General features: G+C 39.4%; 1 pseudogene; it reads right to left on the minus strand.

The window, feature by feature from the left end:
* Window positions 1-7,247: 7,247 nt before the first annotated feature.
* LOC104954559 (potassium voltage-gated channel subfamily H member 5-like) lies at window positions 7,248-21,404 on the minus strand (annotated as a pseudogene).
* Window positions 21,405-22,676: the final 1,272 nt, after the last annotated feature.

The raw sequence follows: 22,676 nt of genomic DNA on the forward strand, positions 1-22,676 counted from the left end.
TGGCTTTGAGCCTAAGGGTCAGACAAGTGATTCAGTGTCTCCAGATGTTGGGGGTATCTCCAGTGTTCCTAGATGTTTACGTTATCTCCCCCAATATGTTGATTAACTCTGTAGGCTAGTTAAAAGGTCTATCGAGAACGAGGCGATCCAGAATTGATGTAGCAACCCAACCGTGCAGTCAGAACCTCTGGCGGCTGTGACTTGTGACGTGAATCCTCCGGCCGATACTCCTAAATAAACTATCAGTGTTTGACATCGAAACCTCCTGCTCGTCACTTGTCTCCTTCATGAGTTGGTGACTCCCACTGCATTCCTGCACAGAAGTGTCCTCCACACTTTATTGATCCTGAATGGGGATTTTTCTTACAGCAGCAAGTGAAGAGACACATGTTCATGTATTTTTTTAAATGCAATTTAGTCAATCAACAAAAAATTGAACAAAGTGTTTAGGATAATTGAAGGGGAGAAGCACAATGAAATCTGATTTAAAAACATGGGAACCAGGAAGTAAAAAAAAAGGAAGTAGTCCATAGGGTGGAGGTTGGGTGCAATGGGATGCGTCCAAAAACACCATTCTTTCACCAAGGACAACGCTGTTAATGTACAGTGTGAAACCAGAATGAACCGTTTCTCGATAAAATGTCATATTTGAGTAATGACACCTTTGTAGTTATTTTAAATCCTAACATTTATTTAACACTAACCCTAACTTCGCCACTTCCAAACCACAGCCAATTCCTATCTGTAACATTGACATAGTGGTAGGCAAGCTAAGGAGTTTGGATGCAAACAAAAATGATATACACTAATCAGTGCCCAAAGGCTTGATCGCCTCACATGACACTTCATCTGTAAAACATTTAACCAGCTAAGTCAAATTGTACGACAATGTCAAGTATGTACTGTAGTGAGCTATTAAAGCCTTCAGAGACAAGTCCTCTCATCGCAGGAGGACAGCAATATTATTACCAAACATAATACTCATACAAGCCATCATCTATTTACTACATTGTTACCAAGTGAGGGTTGTTAGAGCCCTATCAAGTTGCACACCACCTGCTTTAGGAGATGCTTTTAACTACAGGCGGTGAGATTCATCAGCACTCAGCCCACAGGGTTGCGGATTATACACTTTACTGATTATTCATTGGTAGAATAAGCGGACGATGTTGCAATACAAAAACTTGGAGAATCTATTAGATCCAGATCTTAATATTTGTATGTGAAAAGTATTTAGAAGGTTAAATCAACATAGTTTTTACTTAAACTTTAACATGTAAAGTTTTACTTAATTCACTGTTTGTTGGGTCGTAAGCTGTCCAGAGGGGTGTTGCCAAGGCTGAAGCATTGACTTGTATTGGAAAGCGTTTCTGTATTTTTTTCATTCAATGACATTGAACTGAACTGAAATGATTCATGGCCCTATCTGGAGCACTTTGACCCAGCAGGAAGAAACAAAAAGACCCCTGCCAAAAGGCCAACAGCAATGTCCTTTATGTCGAGATGAGTGACCAAGTAAAGAGAAACAAGTATGCAGATGCTAACAGGACATGAAAAGCTTTATGTGAGTCATATGATACGTTTTTTTTCTGCCATCAAATCTATTCCCAACTACGAGCTTTCTCAACCACTATCATCAAAAAACTATTTTGAGGAAACATTTTTGGAAGATTGCTGTTCATACCTCCAGCAGAAAGCCACATTTGGAATCTGAGCACTGCAACCGCGTGGAGGCTCTTTAATAACAAATTGATGTTAACATGTTCGTTTATTTTTCTTGTTGTAATAATGATTCGAAGTTAAAACAATGAGTCCATTAATCGACAAAACTGAAAAATAATTGTCGCAATTAATAACCAATTTATTGTTCAAACTGCTAAATATTTGCAAAGACCTACTTCTTAAATACGAAATATTTAGTTTCTTTATATCATGCTTTTCAACTATTGGTCGGACAAAACATCACCTTTTCTTTGGATTGTTGTGTTTTGTATTCAGCCACTTATGTTTTTTTATTTCATTTAAGAGGAATATACAGACTCCTAAACAATTAAGATATGCTAAAGTTACTTTTCTCCATCTGTTTCATTTTTTGCTTATTTTCTCATTCTCTCTAATAATTTCCCTCATAATTTCGGCATAAGAGCACGGCATCATGCTTTCTCATTTAATTTATTCAAAACAGTTCATTATCATGCATAATGCAGCGAGGCAAGTGTGGTAACAAGCTCACAGGCTTGGGGTAATGCTAATTGAATTTGATGATGAAGTATCTTCTAGACAAATAGTTTGTGACTTCATCCTGTGATATAATCATTCATGTTAAATGAGGGTAAAACATGCAACAATGTTAAAAATGCATTCCTCACTCAACCAATATGGTACTGGCATTTTAATATGTCTCCTCCCCACGAAAGTACTTAACATGAGGCACACTTCACCAGCTGTTGTGCCTCTTTGTATCTAAACCTGTAATGAATACACAAGTAACTTAATATTTTATGTGTAAATATAGTTTTAATTATATAAACACCACAGTTGTTTGCTTGTGTCAAACGACTATAGAATCGTTTTGGTGATCACATTCCAAAGTGGCAAGGACGAAATATAATTCCAAAATGAATTGCAGCTGTATTTCATTTGGTGATTTTCATCACCTTTTCTGAACATCTGTTTTTTTTTGCACTCATGAACCATATTTTAGTTTTTAAACCAAAAAAGATCTAGTACATTTTTAGTTGAATTCTAGTTGATGTTGTGGCGACTCCAATCTCCATCTTAAAGTGGACCTATCATGAATATATTTGAAAAATATATTGTAGGGCCATACCTTTATATAAAACATGTCTGTGCAGTTTTTTTTTCAAAATACCAAACAGATCATGCATTTTAGCCATGCCTCATTTCGCTCTATTTGCTCTTTTCCAGCCCTGTTTTTGCAAGGGCTGATTCTGTGACGTAGCTTTAATGCAAATGAGCTGCAGCTGACCACGCCCTCCTGCAGGAGAGGGGACCGTGCTCTGAGATCAGCTGCTGGGCTCTCAGAAGAGGGGGAGGAAAAGAGAGGCTCCGTCCTCCGTGTATTATTCTTATATTATTATATAGAGTCGTTATATATTTGTTTTAAAGCTCAATTAATAACAAAGAAGACCTTTGACCGGCACTTTTCAAATTTTTTCCGGATGATTCGAACTTTAACGGACATGTTGACCGGCGAAAAAAAATAGATTTTTTTTCGCCGGTCAACATGTCCGTTAAAGTTCGAATCATCCGGAAAAAATTTGAAAAGTGCCGGTCAAAGGTCTTCTTTGTTATTAATTGAGCTTTANCTATATGTTTTGCATTGAGGTGATACTTGAGGCTTGATGTGCTGCGGTGATATGCGAATTCCTTTTTGCATAATTTGCAAACAACTGTGCTCTTATCGACTCTTCCCTCCGTCCGTTTTTTAAAACAAAATGTCCCATCCACGGGGCCAACCAAAGCGGTCTCATCAGCTTCTTCGTTCACGTTTGACTATTGTTCACTGTGGTTTGTTGTTGTCTGAAGTAATGAACGTTAGTTGGTGCTCCAGTATAATCGGTACCCCTGAAACTCATCCAGTGAGAAACGTTCCGCGGTGCAAAAATAAGTGCGATTAAAATGCGTTAATTTTTTTAACGCGTTAATTTTTGTGTAATTAATTAATCTTAATTAACGCGTTAAAGTCCCGGCCCTAGTAATTATACATTAATTTCTGAGGGGATGCTTCTTACTGTTAGACTATCTCAAAATAATACATTTCAAACAATAAATGGCCAATTGAATCAGAAACACTTCCTATCCCCAAGATGCAAAAGAGCTTTCCAAGAATCATGCTTCCTTGTCTTTTGAGCTGAAAAAAACTAATCTGAAAATGTTCCATATAGCTGACTCACATATGTCCGACTTATGTGCATGGTGAGATAAAGCCTCAAGACTGTTCAAGCATAAATAATATGTTGAATTATGTACAGCCACTTTGGCCTGAAGGCAGGAAGATTCAAGGAGGAAATGAGACTGACAAATCTGTTACTAGGTCAAATACCAGCAAGATGCAAGACATGTCAAATATGCCAGGTTCAGGTGTGTCTTACATACTGAAAAGTAAGTAGAGGAAGAAAAAACAGCTAGCCTACTATATATACTACAATTACAGAGATCTGACCAAATATTAGCACATTAAAAGATATTTTAACTAAAATATATAATTATTGAGGGAACTACAAAAAGCACTATTGTCCACTGTAAAGAACATGTTATGTTATTTAAAAGAAAATACATTGCTGTGTTTATTCGTTTAACCTAATACTGAAGAACTGTTCTCTTTGTTTTTCCTCTCTGCCTCCAGGGGACCACTTGGTAGGCAAAAGCAGGCGATGTAAGAATCTGTACTTTCAGTTTTGCAGACAGCACACAGTTTTAATAATTGATTTCCTGAAAGTAACTTTCCTCCAGGATATAGACATTGTTACACAAGCTCCACCCGGCCAGCAGAGACAGCAGCACAGACAGAGACCTGCACAAAAGGCTTCTGTAAGAAATGTGCCACTTTAGCAAAAACAAATCTCCCAAAACACTTGGGGAATAATCTTGCAAGAATACTGTTAAAACAAATTGCACTCTTCACCCATTGGAAGATGCTAAACATCTCCATAACCTTAACAATCAAACATTAAGAAGCACTGATAGCATCAACACCAGCTCCACCATTACAATTAGCGTCTTTGAGCCTGGACAACAACAGCGATAGCTAAATGGGTGGCTACAGTTTAACATCGTGGAGGATGAGGGGCTACGTTAGATTAGGATCGCATCCAACGTGTCGACTGCACATCACAGCGCATTATTTTGACCCACAGTGGAAACTTCAGTCTCATGCTTTGACTGAAGATGAAGACAGAGGAGCGGCATTTTTCCGACAACTTTAAACAGGCTTGTCTGTTTGAGCAACTGGCTCAGTGCAAAGAAGTAGACAGGGTTGGGAGAGAGCGTAAGAGAGAGAGAGAGAGGTTCCAGGTTGTTGTGTTGAGAATATTCAGGAGAATATGTCATTGTTCCAGTGATAAACAAACATTTGCATAAAGCATATTTGTCCACTCATATATGTTGATAAGAGTATTCAAAACTTGAAAAATATTCCTCTAAGGTAAATTTAGAACAGATCAAAAATTAATTAAATATTTGAATCGGCTGACAGTCCTAATTATTATTATTATTATTATTATTATTATTATTATTATTATTACAAGAACACCAAACAACCAATTAAAATTGGTAATTTAAATGTTTTGCAAAAGCATGCAGTCTCACAGAATAAGCAATTCTCACTCACATGTAAATAACAAAAATCTGCACACTGCTTAAAAATATGCACCAAACATATTAGACTGCTAGATTGTTGTTCTCTTTTGTAATGTTTAACCTGGAAAATATAGTGTGTCCTTCTTGAAGTTGTTTATAGCATTTATCCATATTCCCATTTGATCAAGCACATGTTGCATCACCAGTACATAAGAAGAGGAAGGGACTAAGGAAGGAAGAAAGGAAGGAAGGAAGGAACAAACAAACCATGGAAGGAAGGACAGAAAATAGTACATAGAAAAATATAAATGTTTTCAATACCGTGTCTAAATATAATATAGTTCTAAAAATATAATATAGTTCTAAAAAGGTTTGAATTATTGCAAGAGGTGGGGAGATACAAATAATTTCAGATCTGGGTCAGGACACAAATCCCAATGTCACCAAAGGTAATTTGATCAATTGTTCAACGGGCTGAAAGATGGGATGAACTGTATTTCTCTTCAAATCTAAACTATTAAAGAATTTTCAGTTCAGATACTTATTCAGACAGACATTTCTTGTAAGACGAGTAAAAGCCTTATCTTTTATGGCCAATATATATTTATATATACATTTCTCCACCTACACTCATCCATAAATATCCTGCCGCTACCTCATTTGTTCAGATGATTCCTCACATAAACCACAGGAAGCACAGTGTGCCATTAATTATGTGTCACATGCTCTCTTCTGTTGTACAGTTTTATGCTGCTTTCAACACCAGTACGATGTCGCCTGCTGTGCAGATCTGTGCAGCCTCCGAACAAAGTGAAAACAAATTCACAACAATTCTCATGTTCACTTTCTCCATTGAACACACTGCAATATTTCCATAAAGGGTAATCAATAATAAAAAGAGTTCTCTCTCTCACTCTAAAGGGTCCTGATGGGAATTTCATTTTTTAGGGGATTATAAAGATCCAAGCTGCCTTTAAGCAGCTGTTTATATTAAACAGTTGTGTGGGTGGTCAGTAAGATAAGCTATAGTAATTATCCTTTAAAAACACACATTTACACAAACAACAAACTGTACGCAGCTGTGGTACATCAGCAGGTGTCACACTTCAAAGTGTCCTAATGGGAATAGGATTTTTTAGGGGAGCTAATGAAGAAAAACTGACTTTAAGCTGCAGTTTATATTAGACAGCAGGAGTAGTAGTGGTGGTGTTGTTCAGCAGGAAAAAGCTGTCACGGGAAATGATTCAACTGTTCTATTCTTAGTGCACTGATATACTACAGAACATTGCTTGTGCATTTACACTACATGTTTTTGCTTTTACTATACCGGCTGTTTGTTTACACCCACATATTTCGCACATGTGCTGTTGGCACGTTAAGATTGTGCAAGAACATGTTTTTGCACGCAGATGTCTGTATTAAAAGTTATTAGTAACGCCTGTGCTTTTCCTTTAAAGGCAAGACAAAAGCAAGCTCTATACGCCCAAAGTCGCAACGCATGCACTGCGGCATCATTTTGAAACACTGTAACCAATTATCTTATTGCGCCAAGTGTTCATCCTCTCAGGAGCTTGAATGTGCTCTTGACATCACTTGGAAATCTGCACACCCTATTCAGTGTGTTCAAATGATAATTTGACCTGTTATTGGAGTAACATGAAGGGTAAAAAAACACACCAGATCATGAGAAAACATCTGCTTTGGATCATTTATATTCAACTTAAAGTACTAGCATATGAAAGACCAAAACAACGTTCACACAGCATATCATTATTATGAATATATAAGACCCTAAAAGCAGCTCCCTAAGTGGATTACCTTTCAGTATGCACACATTGCAAGGCACTAAAGCAAAATCCACCAGTCATTTCACTCTGAAATGCACCAAAAAAATAATAAAACAGCAGTCACTGCATGGCAAAAGCTCAAATCAGCTGTATCTCGTACTTACATCCCACCATCATCATGGCCACGGAGAAGATCTTCTCCCCGTCCGTGGTGGGGGCGATGTTTCCGAACCCGATGGTGGTCAGGCTGGTCATGGTGAAGTACAGAGAGGTGATGTACAGAGAGTCTTTGCCCGGGCCGCCCTCCCATTGGCCAGAACCACTGGCGTTGTAGCGGTAAGGCGATCCTATGCTGAGAGCCAGCTGGTACAGCCAGCTGTCCATCTTGATGGTGTTGGTGGCCTCGTCGATGACCTCGTAGTCTCCGATGCTGTACCTGTTGAGGATAACATCTAAATGTTAGTGTGTTCAGGTATGAAAACAGAGCAAGCATAACTATCCACCTTAAGACCCGTAAGATCTACCGTCTTTCTTGTCTTAAATATTTTTCTTGTGGATGTTGTAAATGGATCTGCTGCGATGCTCCTATAACTTTACGAGCATCGTATTGTAACAGCCCAAGAGTAATTGGTAAGTAATGGCAAGAAAAATATTGCTGTTGTGTTTAGTGTTATTGATTTGGAGTTAATTAAGGAATAATTGAGAAGGGATTTTGTGTTTTGGGGAGCAGAAATGGTTTGCTATAGGGCACAAATGATTAGCTAATCACCTGATACTGTATGGAGGATATTAAACAAAGCTTGTAGTCAGCAAAACAGCAGCAGATGTGATTTCAGTACAGGTGGGGAGGGCTGCAGTAGATGGGTACATTCCCAGCAGCTATCAGGAGTTTTTACCAGCTCTAAACTGTGAGGAAATTATAAACATTTCCCTTCAGTGATTAAAAACTCATAACCTAAAAATAGTTTACCAGATGCAGGCGAGCCAGTGAGCCACCAGTCCGAACACACACACCAGCAGCACCAGAACAGCAGCTCCGTACTCCAGGTAGTGGTCCAGTTTCCGAGCAACACGGCCCAGACGCAGCAGGCGGACCACCTTCAGAGAGCTGAACAGACTGCTGATGCCCTGAGGAGGAGGAGGAGGAGGAGGAGGAGGAAAGTAAGATGGAGACAGGTAGGGAGGTATGGTGTTATGATAAGGGGAAAAAGAGAGGTGTAGCGAGGAAAGAAAGAGTGAGAAAAGAGGACAAACAATTAATAAACAAAACGAGAAATTGGAAAAAGTTTGATTTCTAATGTAAAAAGTAAATTGAAAACAATGGTTATGCAGAGCCCCACCCTTCTAATGTTGCTTTGCTTTCCATTCAAAATCTGGAAAAATATAGTTATAACAATATATCATTGGCAGATGTATCCTTTTGTAGGCAATTGCTCATTGATTTCTAACACATGCTGCCTAGCATTATATCAAATAATACCATCTTTATGTCATTCGGAGACTTTATCACTGTATAGCATTTTTTTAAAACACCTCTTACACATGCAATACTATATGGGTTTTAAAAGCTGTAGGCAGCAGCAGTTTCAGTAGATTGTAGAGAGTCAAAAGGTTGTATAAGCGAGGAAAGTAAATCATAGTGTAAAGGAATACAACAACAGCGTGATCAGATGTTTACAGTCTGCCCACAAATAAATAATGCTTAAAATAGCTTTATATTCGTGTTTAAAAAATACACAAAGGAGTCTTTCTGCAAAAACACCTACACACAGAGTTAGTGAGAAGGGTGTTAAGATGCTCTATAACAAAAGCTCAACTTAAATCATCCACTTCACTGAAGCAGGTTTTTCTCATAATACTAATGTATTTGCTGTGGCTCTTTTGCATTCCGAGCCACACTTCAACATCCATCAAAATTACTTCTAAATGACATTTTTGTCAATTGTTATGCAGCTCTAAGCTCAAGGGGAAACCAGAAAACTCAGAAGACAAACTGTTATTTTCTTACTCAATAGTTTTCTTCCAAAACCAGGAAGTTAGCCCATTAAAACCATCAGCTTAAACATTAGATACAGATCACAGATTGTGACATTTTGTTGGCCAGTAAAGTGAAACTCAAAGCAGAGAGGAAAAGATACTTGATAAGAGAAATCTTTAATTAAAGACAACATTGAGTGTTGCTATACTTTTCTGTGGCTATTGTTTCTTGAAATCTATAATGTCTAAGATACTGTACTTTACTTTACCCAAGTGGTGCCAAGACTAACTCAATTGTACATCAAACTAACAACTACACCACACATTTGAAAACTATCCTTTGTTTACCTTTTGGAGATTGTGCTACAGTATTTGTTTCACTAAAGTATCTATCCTTTTAATTCTGAGGTCTAAAGCTGCCAGTCCATTGTACGCCTCCAATAAAATCACGACTCAAAGTGCAATGTATGGCCTCTAATAACCCCACATTACAGTGCAGTGTACTAGGTTTTATTTTCATTTATGAGCAGGGTTAGGGTTTTGTTGTATGTGTATACATTTGGTGAACAAAACCAATAATCATGAGCGCAGAATCCTTTAATCTTTTAATAAAGCAAAGCATGCTGCTGTCGAATAAAGTAAGATCACATGAAACGAAATTCAGCAACCATAGCTTACACTTTGACTGTTTAGGGCATGGGTGTCAAACTCAATTTCATTGCGGGCCACATTAGCATTATGGTTGCACTCAAAGGGCTGGTTGTAACTATATAAATATACATATATAAATATATATAAAATAATGTATTATATTACATTATTGCCTCTGAATTGGATTATTATTGGATAGGGTAATAACTTCGTAATTAACTACGTCTGAAAGCAGAAGTCTAGGGCAAATAATTGCAAGTCTCTTCAGCGCATGTCACAAAATGAGATGCATTGCGGGACATGTAGTTTATGGGCAACCTGCTTCTGTAAAGTGGCATGTAACCGTATAATAAACGTATTATAATCTTTGTAAGCTCTTGCGGGCCACATAAAATGAATTTGCGGGCCGGATTTGGCCCCCGGGCCTTGAGTTTGACACCCCTGGTTTAGGGTAATGTTTGTTTCTGGAAACAATACTGAGGACAAGTATCTTTAACTGTGAAATAAACTATAGATGTGATGACTTTAATTCTTAACTCATCTTATATTTTTGTCTTCCATCATGATAAATTGTTATAAGTGACAAAATATCCACCCATTCTTTAAAACTTCAAAATGTTGAGGTTTAGTTAACACATTTAAAACGGAGGGGTTTTATGTTCATATTAAAATAAAACTCAATATAATGTATACTTATCTGCACAGTTTCTATCATATTCTGTTTCTATTATTCTATATTTATGTATTCTTATTTATTTACTTGTACTATTGTATCTGTTTTATTGTGTTGCACTGTTGGAAGAGCCTGTGACCTAAGATTTTCATTGTCATAACTGTAGCTATGCACACAGGACAATAAAAAGCCTTGAACTTAATGTATTAAATCAAGTCAGGTGAAGGACCAATTTATTTACACTTATTTGTACGTTTCATAATTCCTCCGGAGAATGTCAGGCACTTTAATTATTCTGTAAATGTCTTACTTCGTACATATCTTGGTCACAGTTCTTTAATAAAAAAACTAAAATAACCTTCTCAGTAATCCAGTTTTCGCCAGGCTTTCATTTGAATGCATTACACCACAGGGCCTCGCCACACAATCCCTCACCCCAAGAGTATTGTTGGTTAATTATGTCCTGCCCTAGTGTAGCTGACCCTGGTTCTTTATATCCTGTTCTCTAACACAGGGGTTCCCAAACTTTTCAGCCCGCGACCCCCAAAATAACAGCGCCAGAGACTGGCGAACCCCTGTTTTCCGCACTCGCTGCACTGGCCTTGTTGCGGGGAAATTATACAGATGACTAGTCCGCCCCTAAAAATGTCTATGCAAAAGTTATTATTAATAATAAGCTTTTTTTTAAATTATTAAAAAAAATAATCAATTTTTTTTTATACATTTTCTTTTTTTAAATTTTCATTTTTTTTTGTAATCATCTCGCGACCCCCACTCGGGGTCTGGCGACCCCCCTGGGGTCACAACACACACTTCCCCAAACACAGCAAGCAGAGGAAAAGGCTTAACATAAACAAGAGTGATTGTTTTCAAGCCCAGAGCCCGAGGCGTCGGCACGCTCTGCACAAACCGTTTAAGCACCGTCAACAAAGCCGAGCAGCCGGGGCTGGACAACCTGAAGATAAATATCTACAAACATTTAAAAAAATAATTACTCTCATTTTGGAGCATGGAGAGAAAAATGTACACAAACAAGCCAGCAGGTTATCTAATAATATAGGATATGATGGTGTGTCATTTGTGGCGAGTTGCTCTCTACAGCCTTTTTTAAACTCCTCGCTCTTCACACCCATCCTGGTGTTCTCTTTCTGCCTTAAACTCTTGATCAGAACGGCATATTTCGCCTTTTTTCAACTTGTGACCCCGATCTAAGCCCACTAACAGAGCTATGATTCGCTCTTCTGCTCCGCACGAGACATGATTTGACTATTACATCTGAAAGTGTTCAGTTTTCATGATAGGAGGACTTGTATTCATGTACTTCAGTCAAGAGTTTCCTGATTCTCTATTCATTTACGCTAAAAGCTGAAACATGTTCCCAGGGTTTGTAAAAAATACATTTCCCTGTACTCCAAAGTAAAACTCTAATATCTCTTGGATTAAAAGGGTATTTAGGGAGCATTCAAATAATAAAGCACCCATAAGGATTTTAAAGCATACAAATAAATGAAACAGTCAGTATCAGCATATAAAGAGAACAATGCTGCCGTTTTTAAAACATTTCAGTTTTCCAACTATCTGAACTTGTTTATTTGATATTCAAGAAAAACATTTTTAGATAAAAAAGGAGATATCAGAGCAGCATAAACTCTCATTTAATTATAGGGCGACTGTGGCTGTGAGGGAGTGTGGTCGTCTTTCAACCAGAAGGTTGTGGGTTCGATCCCAGCCCATGCAGTCAACATGTCGATGTATCCTTGGGCAAGATACTTAACCCTGAGTTGCTCCCGATGGCATGGCCAACGGTGTGTGAATGTGTGTGAATGTTAGGTCCTAGAGTAAGGTACACTGCTCTGTATGAATGGGTGTGAATGGGTGAATGACATGTAGTGTAGTATGTAAAGCGCTTTGAGGGGTCTTAAAGACTGGATAAAGCGCTATATAAGTACAGTCCATTTACCATTTAATTAGTTTCAGAATTCCTTTGAAAAGCTCACAGAATAGCTTTACACTGGAATAAGTAACAGTCGGGTCTGCAAAGAACATTTACTTCAGTATTTCATCGCTATTGGCAGCGATCTGAACTGCTCCTTGGATTCTCATGAAGTAGATTGTGGATTGGAGTCTTTCCAAGGAGGTTATCGGGTCAAATGGTTTCAATGTGACTGATTAGGAGGAAGTTAATCACAGAGGGATTACTAATCAAGGATAATTAGGTTACTCGGAGATTGCCTGTATCAAAGGGTTTAGAAAACAGCCAATTTACATATCCTCAACCATTCTACCAGAATGTAGCTAAATAAACTCAGACTCAGACGATGAAACAAGTGTGAGTCAGACCATGAAACAAGTGTGAGTCAGCCTCACAAAGTGGAAGAGGCTTCACGTTTAGATGTGTCACAGAGCATGTCTCTAAAGATGGATCGGAATCTGAGCTCCTCCTTAAGAAATATTCTTGACCAGCCTCCACTGGACACTCGCGCTTCTAAGCAGTTGACCAATCACAACGAAGCCGGCGAGCTGACCAATCAGAGCAGAGGGTGAAAAGAGGTGCTGCAGCACTAACCCATTAAAGCATGGAGACCTGTCACAGTACAGACACTAAATACAATATGAACCTGAAAATGAGCATATAGGGCCCCTCTATATATGGTGATTTATCACAATTGCAAGGAAATATTCTCTGTCACTTTAGCGTTGCCAATAAAACATCTTAAATCTTGATATGTTTATGGTGACGCATGAGGTGTTGGCTGCACCTCCAGCTCTCACTCTTCCTGCAGGTTCTCTCTGATGCCACTATCCCCCCCCGCCCCCAGCCATGCCTCTCTGCAGCCACAGCTCCAAAGGCCTCCCATGGGACTCGGACCGATCCCAGCTCATATGTAAATGCCTCTAAATTAAGAAGCCACAGGAAAGAGGGACACAGATGAAAAGAGCAGGAGTCAAGAGCGAGCGATGCATGTAAAATCATGGCTAATAAGCACCTGTTTATCCCGACAGCGGCCGGTGAAGTGAGACGGAGAATAGACAGAGATTACGCGTCCGCGGGGAAGCTCTTTTCACAGCGGCAGCTCTTTCTCTCATTATTTTCTAAGCAGAAAAAGGCACTGTTGCATGGTCCCGACAGCCCCGGGGGCTTAACGTGTGTTCAGGGCTCAATCCGATGAGCATTACAAATGTAAAAACGTCTCCTCTTTTAGACGAAAGAGCGCCATGCTTCAATTGAGTTTCAATCGTCACCCAACAAGAAGTACATTCCCCAAGCAGGAGAAGCCAAAAAGTACAGGTGCTAATCCCATCACGATTCAACGCCAGGATGAACGTCAGACTTTGAGGATTTTTGGCATCACAAAATGCAATTGTAAGCTTTTGTTCTTAACGTTGACACATTGAAGACATTAAAGATACACTGTGGGGATTAGTAGAGAGAAACAATAACCATCAGACTGTAGTATCTCTGAGTCTCTTTCACACCGTAAACCATCTTTATATTTTGACTAGTTCTTTCTAATCCTCTCACTTCATGTCCCCCTTTAGTGGAGCTTGTCCCCACAGGAAAAGCAAAGTTGGAACGAAGAACTTCAACAATGACTCTGCAGTTTATTCTGCCAGTAAGTAGTTATAATGGCCGTCAGTAACTCACATCTCCCACTTCTAACAGCAAGCAGCAGGCTGAGTAAATGGCTTTTTGCCACTCAGTGAACAACATGACATGAACGCAGCATTTGTGTGTCATTTCATCTCTCCGTCTTCAAACGTGCAGGACTAAATAACATTTGGTGAGTCAGCCTTTTAGGCATTATGCTCTGAGCCAAGGTAACACACTGCACGAGGATCTGAGAGCTGCTGGAAGTCTGGAAAAGTATAATTCTCATTTAACATGATTTATATAATAATGTGGGGGACATTTTGAGAATATCGATATTGATTTCACAGGAACACAAAGCTATAGTTATAACACTTTTAGGCATAGAAGAAAGTGCAGAAGTCCATCGTTCTTTTCATACCTCTGCAACTTTGTCTTCTTTCCTTCCACTAAATCTTCCCTTGATTTTTACACCCTTCTAATTTGAGCATTCAAGATGGCTTTTACATTCTTCTTCTCCTTCGTCTTCGCCCTCCCTCTCTGCGTGTTTACATGCAGGGTAAATGCCTCTCGCCCCCTGACTGCACCGTGCACAGCTTCCTCCCGGCTCTCTCAGCCTGCACGCCATGCAGAAAGGTCAGCCTGGATTAGACCTTTCTTCGCCTGCCGGCACCCTCTGTGTCAGCAGGTGGCTTCAGGAGCTGTGGGGGCCCTCTTTTCACACCCTTCTCCGCTGCTGCAACGTGACGGAGAACCAGCACAACTCCACTTGCAGATCTTACATCATGTTTTTACAGCCAGAGCTCGACTACTACTTCGGCTGACCTGTAAGTGTCTGTGTGTAGGTGTTGCTGTATTCAATTCTAACACCTTAAAAGAAAGCTCTGTTTCTGTCTTTTGTATTGGTAATAATAACATTTTACCCACATGCTTCAGAGCCAAACGCATTACATAAACGCCCAACAGGGGCTGTTCTCCTCTTTGAGTTGGAACAGCCCCAAAAAGTTGCAATATCACAATACCTCTAGAGTCTAATACCAACCGATTAAATACACACCTACTGAGATGATGTGATTAAACCCGTGAAAACCCTGCCCATTTTGTTCGAAGAGGACATATTATACTCATTATTTAACTTTTGACAAAAATGTAAACGCAACATATAAAGCACTAATGTTAAAGAATTGCTTTATTTTGAGGATTTGATGAAGAAAACTTTTAAAACTTTTAGTTTAGCATGGCTTGAAAGCATCTTGAAAAAAGACACACCTAAAAATACTTCCTGCATGCTTCAGCTATCAAGGAAGCAACATGGGGAATTAAGTCTGCAACGAGCCTATAATAGTCTCTGCCATTTTCTCTCACTCTACATCTTAAGCCGCCCACACTGCCCTCAGTCAGCATCCATCTATTCCTCCAGTCTGCTGATACGGAAAAGCAGCAACACAAACGGCAATTTAGCAAAGAGAGGAACAGTGACTCTGACTGTGTTCTTTAGTGGCTGGAAATGTACGTGCCATTGATTTCTTTTCAGTCTGTCTCTACCCCTTGTGACAGTCAGTGGTTTGAAAACACAGCGAGAGAAAATCTCCGCCCAGCGGTAGCTCATCAGATCCATCAGCCATCGGGAGAGTTTCAAGGCTGAGAGACACCTGAACAGAGACGCAGTTAAAGACACTTACTGGAGGATCCACAACTCGATACAGCACTCAGTGTGTGCAGGAGAGCACACAGACACACACTGAGACATAAGTGCTCAGACTGCCTGTGCTGCAGCACCTCTTTTCACCTTCTGTCTGAAACCAGAGCCCAGTCTGCTCTGATTGGTTAGCTGACCAGCTCTGTAGTGATTGGTCAACCGCTTATAAATGTCCCGCCCTTTAGCCTATCACGTACAATGTATTGGAGCGCTAGCCAATAGAAGCACGAGAGTTACATAGTGATGTCCCTTTTTTACTTCAGTAAACAAAGGAGTCCAACGGAGGCGTCTCAGGCAGGGGGCGGGGGGGGGGGAAAACTCCCTCTGGGGGTAACACAGGGATGTTATCCTTTGCAGACGAGTCACATGCACAAAAACCTATACAACACACACAGTATAGAGAAAACCCCAAAAAGCATGAAAGGGCCCCTATATCAGTATCCCATGAGAATGAACAAAACAAAAAAACATGCATGTCCTCACCAAAAGTGGAGAATGAAACAGAGATGTTTGAAAGTGTAACTTTGACATGGCTATAGGTTACTTTGACGATTCATTGTTGAGTTTATGACATTTTATAGTGACACATGTCCATTACAGAACATTTCCCCCAGGGCCTGATGAGAAGTCTTTACATTTATTATTTAGTCCAAAAGACAGCCAAAGTCCAAAACATTACTAATTTTAGTTTGAACCGGCAAGAGTATGCCAGTTGTCGTCTGTTTGATGCATTAACTTGAGTAATACAACATGTATTTTCATGTAAAATGCTTATAGGGGTTACTTCACTCACATACATATCCTGTTGTGAAAAAAGAAGGTGGTTTAAGAGCTGCTGACAACTATTAAAAGTTTTAGGTCTAATGTTATTCAGTACAAATATAAATTGCTGAAGGAGGTGTGAAGTAATGTTTTGGCATACTAAAATAAAAGGTGCTGTTAAATTGAGCTGCTGGTAGCTTAAACACTGGTATTAATATTATTATTAGTAGAACTGGCGTTTAAAAACTCATGTAATTAAGCCCCCACAGGCAGACACACAAACACACACCCACAGCATGTGTTCACAACAAATACACACCCGCTCGTGAATACATTTAATGTTCTACCATAAAAAAAAGTGAGAAATGCATGTGTACAACATTTGTTATTTTTCATTTTGCATTCAGTAGATTCCACACAAGCTGTGGTCTAATTAATTCAGAGGGAAATGAAGTGGAAAATCCCCTCTAATGGACTCCAGGCCATATTGATACAACTCCTCGATATGTGATCTGTGTAAATGGGCGTTAAATAGCAGGAGCGATCCCTCAAAGGACATCAACAAAAATAACAGGTTAAGGATCTAACACGTTCATAATTTAATTTAACTAATTAAAATTGCACGAGATCAATGTTTCTGTGAAAGCCGGTCAGGAAAAATAAGTATCAATAAATGAAAACCAAGACCAGGAAATCATCTTCAACGCCGGATGAAACTCTCTTTAGCCACAATGGAAAATCGTAACCAAATCACACCTGATTCTAATTTAATTCTACATGCTAACAGATTTAAATACATCAGCATGTCTTTGGAATGAGTATATTGACTTTTAAAATATTTCAATAATGAATTTCAAGCTATCACACCACAGCCTGCTGAAGAAGACTTGTGGAAAGTTAGACATTTTCCAATTACTTTCCCACTTTCACAGGCAAACTGCCATCCATTATCTCGGCCAGAACAAAAACAGAGCGCCATCAATTATTAATCAGTCAACTTAATGAGCTTATTAACTCAAACTGGAACCTGCTGTTGTGCCTCACACACGATAAACAGCCACACTTGGAGCTTTATGATGCTCACAATGAAAATAAACATAGCTGATGTTTAGCAAGAAAGCTCTTCTATGCTGACCATGTAAGTGTGATAGCATGCTACAGGTTGCTAATTAGCACTAACTACAGCTCACATTGCTGCCATCAAATGTGGCATTTTACTCAAAAAACACCACAATATTTGTCCTGCTGGGGACCCAAGGTGAAAGTTCAGGGATTCCCAAAGTCATTAGGATACAGCGTCTGACAAACCTGAATGTCTGTACTGAGTGTCAATCTGTCAATCCTTTCAAGTTGTCAGGCAGTGGACTCAACACCAAACCTACCCCCCCCAGAGTCTGTGTTTGTCACATCCCTCCCCAAAACATCCCAGTCTATAAGTCACTTCTCCATCTCTCCTAACAGAAATGCTCTATTGTTTCTGAGGAAGGGACACAGGGTTGACAACAAACTAAATCTAAAGCCTGTTCACTTTTTCTTCCAAACACACGGTGAGAAGATAAATGTATTCCTGTCTCAGAGAGCATATTTATACTTGGCAACACGATGTAAAAACATCTGATCGTGAGCCATTGCATTTGAATTTGGTATGTACATGTCTAAGCCTTCTTGTTCTCCCAGTTTTAACATCTTTCGGGTGGATTTCCTTTCTTTAGAAAACTACAGCCAAGTTTTTAAGTAGCAATTCTAAATGTATTTAGTTAGGACTACCACTGGCAACTAGCAATGTACTGTATACTGATGGCTCTGGTGCATAACAGAAATTACATTTTTCTGAGGTATATGTTATAAGTGAAGGTAATAGAGTGGTGCATACATTTTGTAGACCAACTTCAGTAGGCATCACACGGGTTTCCTCAACAACAAATATTTTTGGAATATTGCAAAGAAATCAGCTCTGTTGCAAACACACTTTAATGATACTGGCAAACACGCTAGAAAGGAACGGCATCGCTGTTGCATAACCTCGCGTCTCCACCACTAAAGGCAGCTAACATTTTAGCTAGTTTCCATCTCTATTCTTTAGGCTTTTTAGTTACTGCTTTTAAATGTACCTACATGTTGTTCTTTAATGCGTCTCTATTGCACTTTAACTTAATGCTTGTTTTATAAAGCACTTTCAAATGTCTTGAGCTAAAATCTGCCATATAAATAAATTTGCCTTTCCATGCCAACCTTTCTTCCAGCCAATCAGAGCCCATGAAGCAGATTGAATAAACCCCAACCATACCTCATCCACGTTCTCGAAGGCGTTGATGATGTCGTACGGCAGGCAGGACAGCAGGTCGATGACGAACCAGGTCTTCTCGGGTTCATGCGGATGAGCTTGGGGTCGGAGATGACCTCGCCGCCGGCCCCACGAAGGTGGTGTGGAAGTTGAGGACGATGTCCACCAGAAAGATGACGTCCACCACGCTGTCCAGCACCAGCACACGATGTTGTTCTGCTTGTCTGAAGGACACGTTGTAGGGCACCATGATGGCCGTGTAGAAGGTGAGGATGAGGATGACCCAGTCCCAGGTGGGTCTTGAAGGCTTGCAGTAGTGGAGGATGGATGTGGGGGGGCGTCTTGGGGCTTCCTGCTTGTACTGCGGGAGGATTGTCGAGTTGAGCTGTTGTAAAACCTGGAGAAAGAAGAAGTCAAAGTTTACACATAAAATCTTTATTAGGTACATTTCTACCCTGAAACTTCATTTAAAAAGGTACCTATTCCTAATTTATACTAATTAAAACAGTACCAGCTGCTCAAAAGTCAGTGTTCCATCATACAGTGAACTTTAAATAGACTCCCCTCTGTGTAACTGTTTAATACTGCCCAACTTTTAAACTAACTCTCCTAACTTACTTTCTTCAAAACCTTTTGATATATTTGTTTAATGTTTGATCTCTTGATTGTTGATTTTTCTTTTTTTTGATTATAATCTTTGGTTCCTTTTAATGATTAAATTTCTACCACAATCAATTATTTTTAATCAGAAATGTTAACATTTTCTACACGATGTAGCCTTTCTTAATACCATCTTTATGTTAGCACTCTAACCATAGTTAATTATTATAATGTACTATACTTTAATGCTCAGGTATGAGTATAATGTATTAGGCTTAAACAGCCGAAAAACCTGTTGCATTGTCATTGATTTAATTGGTTTTTTTCTTCGTGTGATTATCGATATTTTCATTTTAGGAATGTATAGTGTAGTATATAAAGAATTACTAAGACAGACAGTATATATGGTATTATATTACTTTAAACATGTTTCTATAACAGGTAAAACAATTAAACTCAAAAAAAGGAAGAAAAAGAGGAAATTAAATCATGGCTTGTTTGAATAGACAGAACTTCTCAAGTATTCTCACTCCTTCTAGACTTAGGAAATTAAAAGCGTTATCATTTGATATTTTTCATTCATGTTATTTCGGCCAGTTTGGGCAAGCCGCTCTGATTATTCCAGTTACGGGACCATGTTTGAGTGCAAATGCCTCGGTACGTACGTCTGTTTCCTGCCAGTTTAGTACACTATATGTTTGAAAGTTGATCATTTATTCAAATGTGCCGACCTTCCACGGTACTTTCTGTTTTGCCATGTTGTATACACTATCTGATTTGGAAGAAGCAACAGGCACAGTATGAAAACGCTGTCTATGTGAAGTGACTGGGAAGTTTTTACAATTTGAATCTTGTGAAATAGATGAAAGAAGATATGAAGGCAAAAATAGCCCTTGTACTTTTTTATAGTGTAAGGAAATCTTCTGGCGTAGCAATGGACAGTGACGGGAGTGATTAGAGAGAACGAGGAGAGTTGCGTCAAACACTGGTGGTTTATTACAAGTATTCGGCCGAGAATTTGCACATCACAAGCACAGCAGCTAAAGGTTCTGACTTGCTGACGGGTCGTCTGGGTTGCCAGCATCGAATTCTGCCTAGTGTCTCTTCTTCTGATAGGGAGGGGGTTACAGATGATGTTAATCAACTCATATTGGGGAGAATAGTCTAAACAGCTTGGTGTCTTCCATGATTCACTTGTGTCTGACCGTCGTTAATGGCCTCGAAGGCCAGTCGTTCTCATCATAAAGCGCATTTGTGACCTGAGAGAAATCGGACAGAAGAGGTAATGCGAGATGACTGATTAGCACGATTCGGCGTACAGGAGATAACAGAGCCCAGGGTTGGTCATAACGTCAACTAGCAAAGTTAAATATCTAGGTTTTTATGTCAAAGATCATAAATTATGCCCTCACAATAGTTTAAGAGTGTATTCTACATTACCCAGCTTCTGGGAGTAGAGGGAGAAGTGGAAATATTGCGCAAGAAAAAATATTAAGGGCATTTGTTTGTCCATCTCCACTTTCTCAGTCGGTATTGCATCTCTTTCTTGCTCCGTAAAGCTCCCTGTGACAGAACTGCATAATGATATAATTGTGGCTTGAAATGATCAGAAAAGGAACGAAGATTATACAGAAACAGAGAGGACAGAGAGTTATCCAAAAAAAATAAGAAATGAAAGAGGTGTCCATTATGTTTCGCGTAGGGCCGAGTATGAGGTACTCTGCTGCTTGAGCGCGGGGCTTGTTGCATCAACACATGGACTCGATTAAAATCCAGGTAACAGCAGGCTTTGACTTCCTCTGCGAGACCAGGGATCACACTGTCAATCCATTTTAATAGTCATGTTTTACATATAATCTTGCTTATTTATTTATTCTGCAGTAATTCATCTCTTATTATAGGTCGTGCGTCGCAAAATATACAAGATCATAAATTAAGTTAATTTCAACACGTCCTGCAGTGTGCAAAAAGGAAATTAGGCAAAAGCAACACGCTGTATGTATTTAAATGATATCTACATAAATACTTACAGCGTACTTCGTGTGCAACTTTGTACGCATGCTCTAAATAGATTAACATTTTTACTCTGTAGAGTGTCTGTTGATGCTATCTAAGAAAAGCACTCGCAATAAATAAATATGCATATTATTATGTATGTATAGATTGCTGTTTGAGATTACTATCTGTTATACAGACACTTAATCACGTACACGATTAATATTCTTTATATAGTGCCATGTTATTATTAGAGTATTTATTTAGTGTTGTTTGATATATATCTGTTCTCAATTACTATCTGCTAATAATGTACTGGTCATAGCTGTACTTTGAGTATCTCGATTATTGAATACTACATGCCAATAGATATCTAATACTAGCTTCTGCTGCTGTTTTACATCTAGTGGAGACTGGTAATGGGTGTATTCTGACATTTCCACTACGCAACAATTCTTCTATGAACTGAAAACGATGCTTATAATCGTATACTCTTTACTACTCTTCAGGTTAAGCGTACTTCCCCAAGAAGATTGAGAGAGGTGGTCTTAGTAGAAGTGCACATTCAAAACCTCTTTTGGTATCTTCCAGGCACGCGACGGACCAGCTCATGTGATTATGCAACTAGCGTTAGGGCGCAGCGCGCAGGACTGCCTGTGGTTTCCAGAGCTGAAGGTCGTTCTCAGCCTGGTGAAATCAATTCACACGGCAGAGTAACGATCAATAAGTAAGCAGCTGAGAAGGTGTATTGGAGCAGTTAGGGCCTGCGTAGAATGCACCAAGCCCAGCGGACTCCAAAGCCATGGTCTGANATTAGTTTTTTTCAGCTCAAAAGACAAGGAAGCATGATTCTTGGAAAGCTCTTTTGCATCTTGGGGATAGGAAGTGTTTCTGATTCAATTGGCCATTTATTGTTTGAAATGTATTATTTTGAGATAGTCTAACAGTAAGAAGCATCCCCTCAGAAATTAATGTATAATTACATTATATGGCCTTTTTATTTGTATACAAGTCAAGTATAGTTCCCAATGAACTTTTCTCAATAATTAAAGGGATATTTTGGATGTCTGATGTGGGCTTGAACAACACGTTCTCATTCCCAACCCGTAACATGTTGACGGTCGGTCAGGGCCCCTCCCCGTCACCCTATTACGCACAGGTTACCCCTTGAGAGTCAGTTTTCAACGGGCAGGGCGTCCCATTGACTTGCATAGAGCTCCCTGAACGTTGGTGATGGACGAGTTGGGATCGCGGCGAAATGCTCTCTGCAGATCCATTCTCACAGCAAGGCCGGATTAGTACCTCCAGGGGCCCCTGGGCACTGAGCACTCATGGCC

Source organism: Notothenia coriiceps, unplaced genomic scaffold (assembly GCF_000735185.1).
Source record: "Notothenia coriiceps isolate Sejong01 unplaced genomic scaffold, NC01 NC01_scaffold00023523, whole genome shotgun sequence".
Classification (NCBI taxonomy): domain Eukaryota; kingdom Metazoa; phylum Chordata; class Actinopteri; order Perciformes; family Nototheniidae; genus Notothenia; species Notothenia coriiceps.